The sequence below is a fragment of the Schistocerca cancellata genome, chromosome 9 (genome assembly GCF_023864275.1).
Source record: "Schistocerca cancellata isolate TAMUIC-IGC-003103 chromosome 9, iqSchCanc2.1, whole genome shotgun sequence".
NCBI classification, from domain to species: Eukaryota; Metazoa; Arthropoda; class Insecta; order Orthoptera; family Acrididae; genus Schistocerca; species Schistocerca cancellata.
The window spans coordinates 434,680,999-434,693,299 of NC_064634.1; positions in this window are offsets into that span (position 1 = coordinate 434,680,999).

Genomic DNA, 12,301 nt, shown 5'->3' on the forward strand with positions numbered 1-12,301 from the left:
ATGAAGTACATGTATGGAAAAAAATGATTACAGTTCCAGAAAAGCTGGATGATTTATTCAAGAGGGAAGAGCTTCACAAATTGAGCGAGTCATTCGTTGGTCCAATTCTCGCCCTTGTGGAAGCAATTGTTCGGCTTGGCATTGACAGATATAGTTGTTGTATGTCTTCATGAGGGATATGGTGCCAAATTATGTACAATTAGCGCGATAAATTGTCAAAATATCGAGCTTATTTGACGGCCCTGCGATAATGCTCCAAACAATCTCAACTGGGGAGAGATCCGCCGGTCTTGCTGGCCAAGGTAGGGTTTGGCAAGTACCAACACAAGCAGCAGAAACTCTCGCCGTGTGCAGGACGCATTGCCTTGCTCAAATGTAAGCCCAGGGTACCTTGCCGTAGTATAATTTTTATTCAGTGTGAGACTGTAGTTCCTTTACAGAAGATAAATTTCTTTGACGTGAGGATTTTTATATCTGTAGTTTGTTTAATTTGCGGTAGGACGGTGAGTGGGGGGGGGGGGGGGAGTTGCATCGGAGATTGAGTTATATTACTTCTAGTGAAACATTCGACCCGAATGCTTCTTTTCTCGGTATATTGTGGAGGAATTGCCATGCGTTGTTTTTCGATTATGAGGCTGCTTTAGAAGAACGGTAGTCTTATTGTAGTATTTTTGGTGTGGCCACGTCAGAAAACATGTAATTGCCTCGGTTGACCGTTGGTTTATTTCGGTGACTGAAATATTACGCGTGGTTCTTACGTTCGTTGCGGTCGTAGTGCTCTATCTTCTAGTCACCATCTTGAAACGTGTAAGCGGCATGAAGTGATCTCCATAGTATCTGACTGTCGGAGCCAGTTGTCTGAACGTGATAGTCAAAGATGTTCGTATTTCGTTTCTTGCCCAGTTACCAAATGGCTGCCACGAAACGCCAACTGAAAATACTTTTCGATTCCGCTAGCGCATCAGCCTGTTACAACACATATTGATCTAAAGTTCGAAGTCATAAGTAAGTTAAGCATTCTTTATCAGATACTAACCGATGGAGATTTTTTTTTTCTTTTTGCCTATCTAAACATGGCAGACTAGGAAGGTGACAAGAATCTGCCGCCAAGCCCAAGCTCCATGCTATATCGTAGATCTACATACAGGTAGTGTATATAGTGTATAAATATGGAGTTACAATGCAGGGATTGACATAACCTCACAAACTTGAAGCCGGCGTCTGCCATGTTCGTAGCCTCAAACAATAGCTTCTGGTGGAAGAGTTTTGTAAACGATGCCAGCTTGCATCATTTTCAGGAGTATTAGTCAATCTGATTATACGAGGTGCATTCAAGTTCTAAGGCCCCCGATTTTTTTTCAAATTAACTACTCACCCGAAATCGATGAAACTGGCGTTACTTTTCAACGTTATCGCCCTGCAGACGTACACATTTTTCACAACGTTGACGCCATGATTCCATGGCAGCGGCGAAGGCTACTTTAGGAGTCTGTTTTGACCACTGGAAAATCGCTGAGGCAATAGCAGCACGGCAGGTGAATGTGCGGCCACGGAGAGTGTCTTTCATTGTTGGAAAAAGCCAAATGTCACTATGAGCCAGGTCAGGTGAGTAGGGAGCATGAGGAATCACTTCAAAGTTGTTATCACGAAGAAACTGTTGCGTAACGTTAGCTCGACGTGCGGGTGCGCTGTCTTGGTGAAACAGCACACGCGCAGCCCTTCCCGGACGTTTTTGTTGCAGGAAGGAATTTGTTCTTCAAAACATTTTCGTAGGATGCACCTGTTACCGTAGTGCCCTTTGGAACACAATGGGTAAGGATTACGCCCTCGCTGTCCCAGAACATGGACACCATCATTTTTTCAGCACTGGCGGTTACCCGAAATTTTTTTGGTGGTGGTGAATCTGTGTGCTACCGTTGAGCTGACTGGCGCTTTGTTTCTGGATTGAAAAATGGCCACCACGTCTCATCCATTGTCACAACCGAAGAAAAGAAAGTCCCATTCATGCTGTCGTTGCGCGTCAACATTGCTCGGCAACATGCCACAGGGGCAACCGTGTGGTCGTCCGTCAGCATTCGTGGCACCCACCTGGATGACACTTTTCGCATTTTCAGGTCGTCATGCAGGATTGTGTGCACAGAACCCACAGAAATGCCAACTCTGGAGGCGATCTGTTCGACAGTCATTCGGCGATCCCCCAAAACAATTCTCTCCACTTTCTCGATCGTGCCGTCAGACCGGCTTGTGCGAGCCCGAGTTTGTTTCGGTTTGTTGTCACACGATGTTCTGCCTTCATTACACTGTCGCACCCACGAACGCACTTTCGACATATCCGTAACTCTATCACCACATGTCTCCTTCAACTGTCGATGAATTTCAATTGGTTTCACACCACGCAAATTCAGAAAACGAATGATTGCACGCTGTTCAAGTAAGGAAAACGTCGCCATTTTAAATATTTAAAACAGTTCTCATTCTCGCCGCTGGCGGTAAAATTCCATCTGCCGTACGGTGCTGCCATCTCTGGGACGTATTGACAATGAATGCGGCCTCATTTTAAAACAATGCGCATGTTTCTATATCTTTCCAGTCCGGAGAAAAAAAATCGGAGGCCTTAGAACTTGAATGCACCTCGTAGTCTAAGGTGTGAAGGAATCAAGTTTCATTCGCAAGTCGACTCGTCCAAGCCGTAATTTGTTGTTTGTATATGAATTGCGATTGCGCTGGTTACTTTTACATCAGTGATTTCACTTGCAAAATTTGATTTTAGATTTCGTGTCGATGCAACTCGAATAGTGCTCTGATTTTTCGCTGTGAGAAGGGAATGTTGCTTACTGTAAGGCCATAGCGAAATATGATCTCTGCATATGCAAGAAGAGTAAATAGACGGAAAGTCATTTTCGTTATTTTTAGTTAAGGAAAATGCTGATTACGAAAACAGCCATTTCACATAACGCAATTCGATTCTTGGTTGTTCTAAATGTGTAACAAAGAGAAAGATACACTAACCAGGCAAAAATGCGTCGTATTGCTGGATCAATTACGCCTATTAGACCGCGAAAGCACTGTAGCATTTACAATGTACAACAAATGTTGCGTGAACACGATAAAAATTAATAACAGCAATCAATTGTAAACTGCTGTCTGCTAATATTTAGGGTCTACTAACATTGCGGCGCAGGTTTCAAAGCAGTTTATAGCGTATGTCTTTAGCGCCATCTACCCTCATTATACAGCCAAGTACTGAAATTACTTGGAGCCTTAGTAACTGGTGTACACTAGACTGTTTATTCCAAGGAAGAAGTTATGTGTCAAATCAGACAAGAACGGCCCGTGTGCTAATCCGACGAAAATGTGTGCGCACTCCACTTGGATTTGAAGTGCCAATCTGGTACAAGGTACAAGCTCACCCATCTTATTCAATTACCCGGAAGCGGAAACAGCAATATCTCGACTTTTATTTAATTCCGTTTATAAGCAGCTTATAGTTTAGAAGGCGACTTAGTTTACTAGCAAGGATATCCACCGTGGTGACAAAATTTATGGGATAGTGTTATTCACTTATAACGATGGCGGCAGTATAGGGTACACAAGGTACCAAAGGGCAGTGGATTGGTGGAGCTAGCATTTGTACTCAGGTGATCCATATGACTTGATTATGGCCGCACGACGGGAATAAAGAGATTTTGAATACCGAATGGTGATTGAAGCTAGACGCATGGGACATTCCATTTGGGAAATCGTTAGGGAATTCATTATTCCGAGATCCACAGTGTCACGAGAGTGCCGGTAGTAAAAAATTTTAGGAATTAGCTCTCACCACGAACAAACAACGTTGTGACCGACGGCCTTCACATAACAATCGAGTTCAGCGGCTTTTGTGTAGAGTAGTCAGTGTTAACAGACAAGCAATACTGCATGAAATAACCGCAGAAATCAATATGGGACCTTAGACAAACGTATCCGTTAGTAGAGTGCGGCTATAGGCTATAATTGGCGTTAATGGCCTATGTCAGCAGGCGACCGACACGAGTGGCTTTGCTAACAGCACATCATCGACTGCAACGCTCCTCTTGGCAATGTGATCACATGGGTTGGGCCCTGGACGACTGGGAAAGCGTGGCCTATTCAGGTGACTCCCGATTTCAGTTCGTAAGAAGTGATGGTGGCGTTCGAGCGTGGCGCTGATCCCACGAGGCCATGGACCGAAGCTGTCAACAAGAGAGTGTGCAAGCTCATGGTGGCCCCATAATGCTGTGGGCTGGTTTCACGAAATGGAATGAGTTCTATGGTCCTACTGAACATTGTCTGGAAATGATTATGTTCGGCTAGTTGGAGGACATTTGCAGCCATTCATGGACTTCATGTTTCCAAACAACGAAGGAATTGTTGTGGATGAAAAGGGGAAGGAATGGGCGGGAAATAGTGACGCCTAGCCTCACGAGGGATTGTGCTAATGCAATGGCGAAAGTTGAAAAAATGTGTCGAACCGGGACTGGTAACCGGATATACCGCTTCTCACCAGCGGTTGCCTTAACCACTTTTTTTCCGTCATTGTTCGCAGAACTCGTTCTGAGCGGACAACAAATGACACCTTTGAAGTTCATCGATGAATACTCCATTGAATTTGCTAACTATATAGGGCAGCTAGCCCCCTGATCGACTCAAATTTCCAGCTTACCGTAAGCTGCATTTCAGCTTCCTTCATCCATTAATCTTATTACTTGCAAATCTTGATTCCAGTAGGATTTCGGGCAATATTTTTGAATTAGAATTGAAACAAACGTCGAGAGGCTGTCCCCCCTCGTTTGTTTTTCGAAACCGATATATCTGAGCCACATGACCGCTCCTTGTCTCTCTAAGATCAATTTAAGCTGTACCCTCACCTTCCTACCTAATAGCATCCTTGAACCGTAAATTTTACTTTCAAAATCTTTTCTTAAATAATTTACTTTATTTACTAGCGATTCATCAAGAACATTAACACACTATGTGAGCGTGGAAGTAGTTGCCAAGGAGTAACTGACGGAAACAAATTAAATTTCAACCAATGGAAATTTTATTCATAAAAACATTTTCAAAAACAGATTATAATTTATAAGCAGAAAAGCACGCTCGAAATATCAAGTTACAATTTAACAAATGGGAAGTTTATTCCTAAAAGCTTTTTCAAATCAGATTTCAAATTATAAGTAGAAAATCACCCTCGAAATATCAAGTTACAATTATTCAGAGGCAGAATATCATTTTTTTTTTTATTTGTAGGAGCCTTTGGGCTGAGAAGCCTCCGCTCCCTTTTGACACAGCCGAAGTCACGATCACTCACAACAACCTCTGACAGACTACACTGGTGCAAATCCGCAACACACCAAATTACTTTAAACTAAAAATTTTAACAACTCACAAAAACACATTAACTATGCACCCCATAAGAGGGATGGAAATGGTACAACCACCCACACTAAGAATTATTTTCCACCAAAAATGCAACTTGTTTTTAAAAGGGCTCTTACGGTGGAAGGATGGCAACTTTTTAAAAATGAATATTTAAATAAAACTCATGAAATTCAGACTTACATAAAGTGTAGAACATGCTCTACATTACACATATAACGCCTCGCAAGATGATAGGCAAGATAAAAACATATTTCATGAATTCGGCCTTTACCCTAATTCTATAAATTCGTTATCACCGAATCCGACAAACATGACAGAGGCAGCTATTACCGTACGGCAGACCGACAGACAGACAGACAGACCTACACTGCCTAACAAATGCGGACGAGAGACAGACGAGCAAGCTGGGGACGAGAGACTGACCAAGAACACAAGTAGAATTTAACAAGTAAGTGAAACAACATAGCACTACTCACTTAACTTAAAAAAAAAAAACTGCGATGTCCGGCGAAGACCTGGCGCAGCACCCCCAAAACGCTCTCCCGAACCGTCCGCTGCCAGCCGCTTCAACGGACGCAGGAAGGCGCGCCGATCTCCCGGCTCACGGCGTCGCAGCTCGCGCCCGGCCAGCCCGATGTCGTGGGTTGACTCCTGTTGCTCTCGTGTCAGCCGCGAAGCCACTACGCCTCACCATACGGCGCGGCCCCTGGACTCACGTGGCGACCTCACATGCGCCGACGCTCCAGGCGGAGAAATCATCTTGTGTCCCATTGCGCGACCGACCAACTGATCGATCCAACTGCCAATGCCCATTGCCTGAGCCAAGTCGAGCAGACTGGCGGCCTAACACATACTAGCACTGAGGACGACAGACAGACACTAACTGCCGCACAAATGCGAACAAGAGCCAGACCAGCAACAGGTTACGCGAGAGTGACCCAGCCTCACTCCGACTGACCGACCTACTAAACTCGCCGAGACTGACAAACCCGTGGCGAGCTTATAGCTCCCATTAAATGAACGTGAACAGGCAACCTTTTCCCTTTTCCACCAGAGGGAGACACCAATGCTGCGATTGCCACAGTGGCGCCACCGCCAGAAACGGAGGGCGACTGCTTCACACTACGCGCTGCAACGCGCTCTTCAGAACAGCAAATTTTACTACGGTTCAACCCTCGTATGTCACGACGTATTTGGAATAAAAAGTGTAGCGGAACTAGTATCTGAAGTCGTGGTACTAGGATGAGAGGGCTGTCTAAATTTCAAAAACCATTTATATGGGCCAATGCTCAAAAAATCGAATGAATTACCACCTCGATGTGCTGTACTCCCAGTTACCATTTACTAGCACAGTTAAAAGATTACATCTATAACGGCTGGTTCCGGCGGAGGTTCGAGTCCTCCCCCGGGCATGGGTGTGTGTGTTTGTCCTTAGGATAATTTAGGTTAAGTAGTGTGTAAGCTTAGGGACTGGTGACCGCAGCAGTTAAGTCCCATAAGATTTCACACACATCTGAACATCATCTACATCTATAAATTCACAGATATATAATAAACACTTATTTTCAATCAAATAAAATTCTCGCTCACAGCTTCAACAATTAGCTCAACATAGCGGATTAATGCCTTGAATCAATTTACTTACAGTCTCTTAACACTCTTGAAACAGTTACTTAAATTCACCCAAAACAGTCAGCATAAAATACCAAAGTCACAAATCGGCTTCATACCGTATTAATTACTAGCCACCAAAGGGAAGGTCACCAAAATAAGGAACAACTAGAATTAACGTTAACCGAGCTGTGTAAGAACGTAATAAACCATTTATAGGAATCTATCAGCTTGTCAACAGCGAATTACATACAGTTTCAATAACACTTGTGCCCTTGTTCTGCAGCGATTCAAATGCAGTTACATAGATTTTATGAGCACTGGCTCACTGGCTCACTCAGAAAAAAGATGTGCTCAAAGGTACCACTTACAAGTACTTTCATCGTTTAAAAGATTGCAGCCACAAAGGAAACATAACAAAATATCAACACAACTTCATCAGTCCTGTTTAAAATAGCAATATCTCAAGAACAACAATTTATTCTCTTACCTGTATTTATTTTCAAGCAAATAAAATTTTCGCTATCACGTTAAACGATTATCTCAAGAATGGCGGATGAATGCCTTGAAAGACTGTACTTAAAATACCTAAAGTATTGTCCACGAACGCTATTACGGAGCGGGATAGCGTAATGTTGAGCACAATGCACTCTCACAGCGGCAGGACGACGGTTCAAACCCGTGTCCTGTCATCCTGATTTAGGCTTTCCGTCATCTCCCTAAATCGCTTACGGCAAATGCCGGGATGGTTCCATCGAAAGGACACGGCCGATTTCTCTCTCCATCCTTCCCTAATGCGAGCTTGTGCTCATTCTAAAGAGTTCATGGTCGACTGTACCTTAAACACTAATCTCCTCATTTTAACGCTCTTCAACCGGTTACTAAAATTTATCCAAACAGGAGAGCTCAGCAAGTACAGCATAAAATACCAATGTCACAAATAGGTTTCATACCGTTTTAATTATTAAACACCGAAAGAAAGGGTGCCAAAATATGGAATAACTATAATTAATATTAATCACGCTGTGGAACAGCGTAATAAACAGCTTACAGAAATCTACTGCTGGCTGACGGCCAATAACGCACTCTTCAAACAAAACTTGTGCCCAGTGACAAACAACATTTGAATTGCAGTTACATGGATTTCTATGACCAATTACTCACGGGAAACTAACCAGTTTAACAGAAATTACGGTCCGCTTATTTATGCAGAAATAATCACATTCACAACTAATCACCAACATAACCAATATGGCCTATAAAACACAAGAGCTCCCTCGTTATGCAAAGTTTTCCATCGCATACAAACTGGAGCGTATCAATACTGGTCCAAAGCAGCTTGCTGTTAACATGTCCAGCCGATGGATCAAACTCGGCGCCGACTCGACACTTCTATACAGATGAACTGAGAGAAAGAAAGTGGTATAGGCATATGTATTCAAATACAGGGATATGTAAACAGGCAGAATATAAGACAACATGGGTCTGGCGCACTTTTTATATCTCTTAGTGCTGCTGCAATGTCACATAATCAAGATTCAAGTGAATATGGTATTTTATGGATAACTTTTAGGATCAGGTGAGGCAATTTGGCAGTACTTTTAACAACATGTTGGGTTTTATTGCAGCAAAAAATATTTGGCATTAACTTTATTAAGTATCTACATACAGGGTGTTTCAAAAATGACCGGTATATTTGAAACGGCAATAAAAACTAAACGAGCAGTGATAGAAGTACACCGTTTGTTGCAATATGCTTGGGACAACAGTACATTTTCAGGCGGACAAACTTTCGAAATTACAGTAATTACAATTTTCAACAACAGATGGCGCTGCAAGTGATCTGAAAGATATAGAAGACAACGCAGTCTGTGGGTGCGCCATTCTGTACGTCGTCTTTCTGCTGTAAGCGTGTGCTGTTCACAACGTGCAAGTGTGCTGTGGACAACATGGTTTATTCCTTAGAACAGAGGATTTTTCTGGTGTTGGAATTCCACCGCCTAGAACACAGTGTTGTTGCAACAAGACGAAGTTTTCAACGTAGGTTTAATGTAACCAAAAGACCGAAAAGCGATACAATAAAGGATCTGTTTGAAAAATTTCAACGGACTGGGAACGTGACGGATGAACGTGCTGGAAAGGTAGGGCGACCGCGTACGGCAACCACAGAGGGCAACGCGCACCTAGTGAAGCAGGTGATCCAACAGCGGCCTCGGGTTTCCGTTCGCCGTGTTGCAGCTGCGGTCCAAATGACGCCAACTTCCACGTATCGTCTCATGCACCAGAGTTTACACCTCTATCCATACAAAATTCAAACGCGGCAACCCCTCAGCGCCGCTACCATTGCTGCACGAGAGACATTCGCTAACGATATAGTGCACAGGATTGATGACGGCGATGTGCATGTGGGCAGCATTTGGTTTACTGACGAAGCTTATTTCTACCTGGACGGCATCGTCAATAAACAGAACTGCCGCATATGGGGAACCGAAAAGCCCCATGTTGCAGTCCCATCGTCCCTGCATCCTCAAAAAGTACTGGTCTGGGCCGCCATTTCTTCCAAAGGAATCACTGGCCCATTTTTCAGATCCGAAACGATTACTGCATCACGCTATCTGGACATTCTTCGTGAATTTGTGGCGGTACAAACTGCCTTAGACGACACTGCGAACACCTCGTGGTTTATGCAAGATGGTGCCCGGCCACATCGCACGGCCGACGTCTTTAATTTCCTGAATGAATATTTCGATGATCGTGTGATTGCTTTGGGCTATCCGAAACATACAGGAGGCGGCGTGGATTGGCCTCCCTATTCGCCAGACATGAACCCCTGTGACTTCTTTCTGTGGGGACACTTGAAAGACCAGGTGTACCGCCAGAATCCAGAAACAATTGAACAGCTGAAGCAGTACATCTCATCTGCATGTGAAGCCATTCCGCCAGACACGTTGTCAAAGGTTTCGGGTAATTTCATTCAGAGACTACGCCATATTATTGCTACGCATGGTGGATATGTGGAAAATATCGTACTATAGAGTTTCCCAGACCGCAGCGCCATCTGTTGTTGACAATTGTAACTACTGTAATTTCGAAAGTTTGTCTGCCTGAAAATGTACTGTTGTCCCAAGTATATTGCAACAAACGGTGTATTTCTATCGCTGCTCGTTTAGTTTGTATTGCCGTTTCAAATATACCGGTCATTTTTTAAACACCCTGTAAGTAAGTCAATTCTGAAAACTTATTACGCTCTTCAAATACGGTTCAAATTGCTCTAAGTACTATGGACCTTAACATCTGAGGTCATCAGTCCCCTAGACTTAGAACTACTTAAAGCTAAGTAACCTAAGGACATAACTCACAGCCATGCCCGAGGCAGGATTCGAAACTGCGACCGTAGCAGCAGCGCGGTTCCGGACTGAAGCGCCTAGAGCCGCTCGGTCAAACGGTCACCTATTACGCTCCTCTTATTGCGACATTGTCCTTAATTTTAAATAAACTTGAAGCATACATAGGAAAGTAATTTTGCAATGAGCAATGTAATTCTGCAGTAGTGATCGGGTAACTTCGCAATACAAATTTTCATTCAGCAATTCTCCCTGCAGCATCAGTCCTCATGTACAGAAGTGGAATGTTCGCAACGACATGTAGACAGCTTCCTTCTTCGGTTGTTTCTGGTAGCTGTCATAGTAAGAAAAGAATGGTGTCTATGATGCCCGTGTTTTTTTTTTCTTTCCACATCAGAGAAAAGAATCGTGTCCATGATGCCCCTGTTTCTTTTTTTCCACATCAGCTGAGTAAACGTCAAGTAGACAACACGAATCCGATCACCAGCTTTCCCGTTCCCTGGACGTTGTTGTTCGGTTGAACTGGCTGCAGTTTTTGGTGCTTTGTTTACAATCGTAGAACTCAGTGTTGATGGGCTGGAATCTTCGTTCCTTACAACTATATTGAGATATTTGGCCAATGAATCCCTCTGTAGAGCTTAATTCTTAAGTACTTAAGAACCTTCAACAGTCCTGCATTTTTGGTTCAAATGGCTCTGAGTACTATGGGACTTAACATCTTAGGTCATCAGTCCCCTAGAACTTAGAATTACTTAAACCTAACTAACCTAAGGACATGACACACATCCATGCCGAGGCAGGATTCGAACCTGCGACGGTAGCAGTTCCGCGGTTCCGGACTGCAGAGCCTAGAACCGCACGGCCACCGCGGCCGGCAGACCTGCATTTTTCAGCAGCTTGTCCTGTTCAGGTGAAGGTGTCACTGAGTGCTGTGTACTAATATTTAGTCCGTCAGTCGTAATAACTGGATTACATAGCAGCACTCTTAATTTCAAACAATAATATTCTTGGAAATTTGACCACTGTCACTTACTACCACCAGTTTTGGATGATTACAAATATCCTCATCATCAAGGGTTGCAGCTAAATCGTATGCGAGTTTCTGACTTGTATCACAGTTAATGCAAAGCATAACATCTTCATCTGAACAACTTATTTGACAACGTAATGCTTTATATCAGCTGGTTATGGAAATGGTTTCCCTAGTTTTTTTTGTTTTTTTTTGTTTTTTTTTGCATTTGTGGACGTTTAGTACGTTTTGATAGGATTATGAGGGACACCAAATAGGTTTTATGCTTTATACGTAGTCATTTTCATATTTCACTCGTCTAGCTGCAGCCAAGATATCCGAAGTTCCGTAATTTCAGTACACTTTTTCACTTTCCGTTTTAGTCGTTTCTTTAGATTTTAATATAACCTTCTTAGGGGCGACGTTGAACCAAATCATGTTTACTTAATAAATAGTCCTCCTGTTGTAAGGGAAGAAATTCAGCAAAAAAATTACAGTATTCTGTAATTCAAATCTTCAGATCTGTTTCTACTAGCCTCCAGTAATATCTGTAAAAAACTTCTTTCAAAAATGCATAGAACTGATGTAAAAGCAATGTCAACGGTCGCCTGACTGAGAGACCGAAGATGGAGCCCGATTGCCCTAACACCAAGCGCTGAGTTCCTACTTGTTTCGCTTCACACATTTCATAAAATAAGTAAACTAAATATTTACGTAACACAACAGATCTCGAACTACTTATTGTGTACAAGTAAAAGGTATTTTACGTGTTTCCTTCAGAGAACTAGTTTCGAAAGTACTTTTTCACATTTACGTAAAACTTCATGAGAGTGGTGCAGTGCCCAGCAATTACGTTACATCTGGATGTGCAAATGAACAGACACTATACGACATTAGTCAACTGGTAGAAGGCAATACTTCGAGAAGCACAACCAGAATT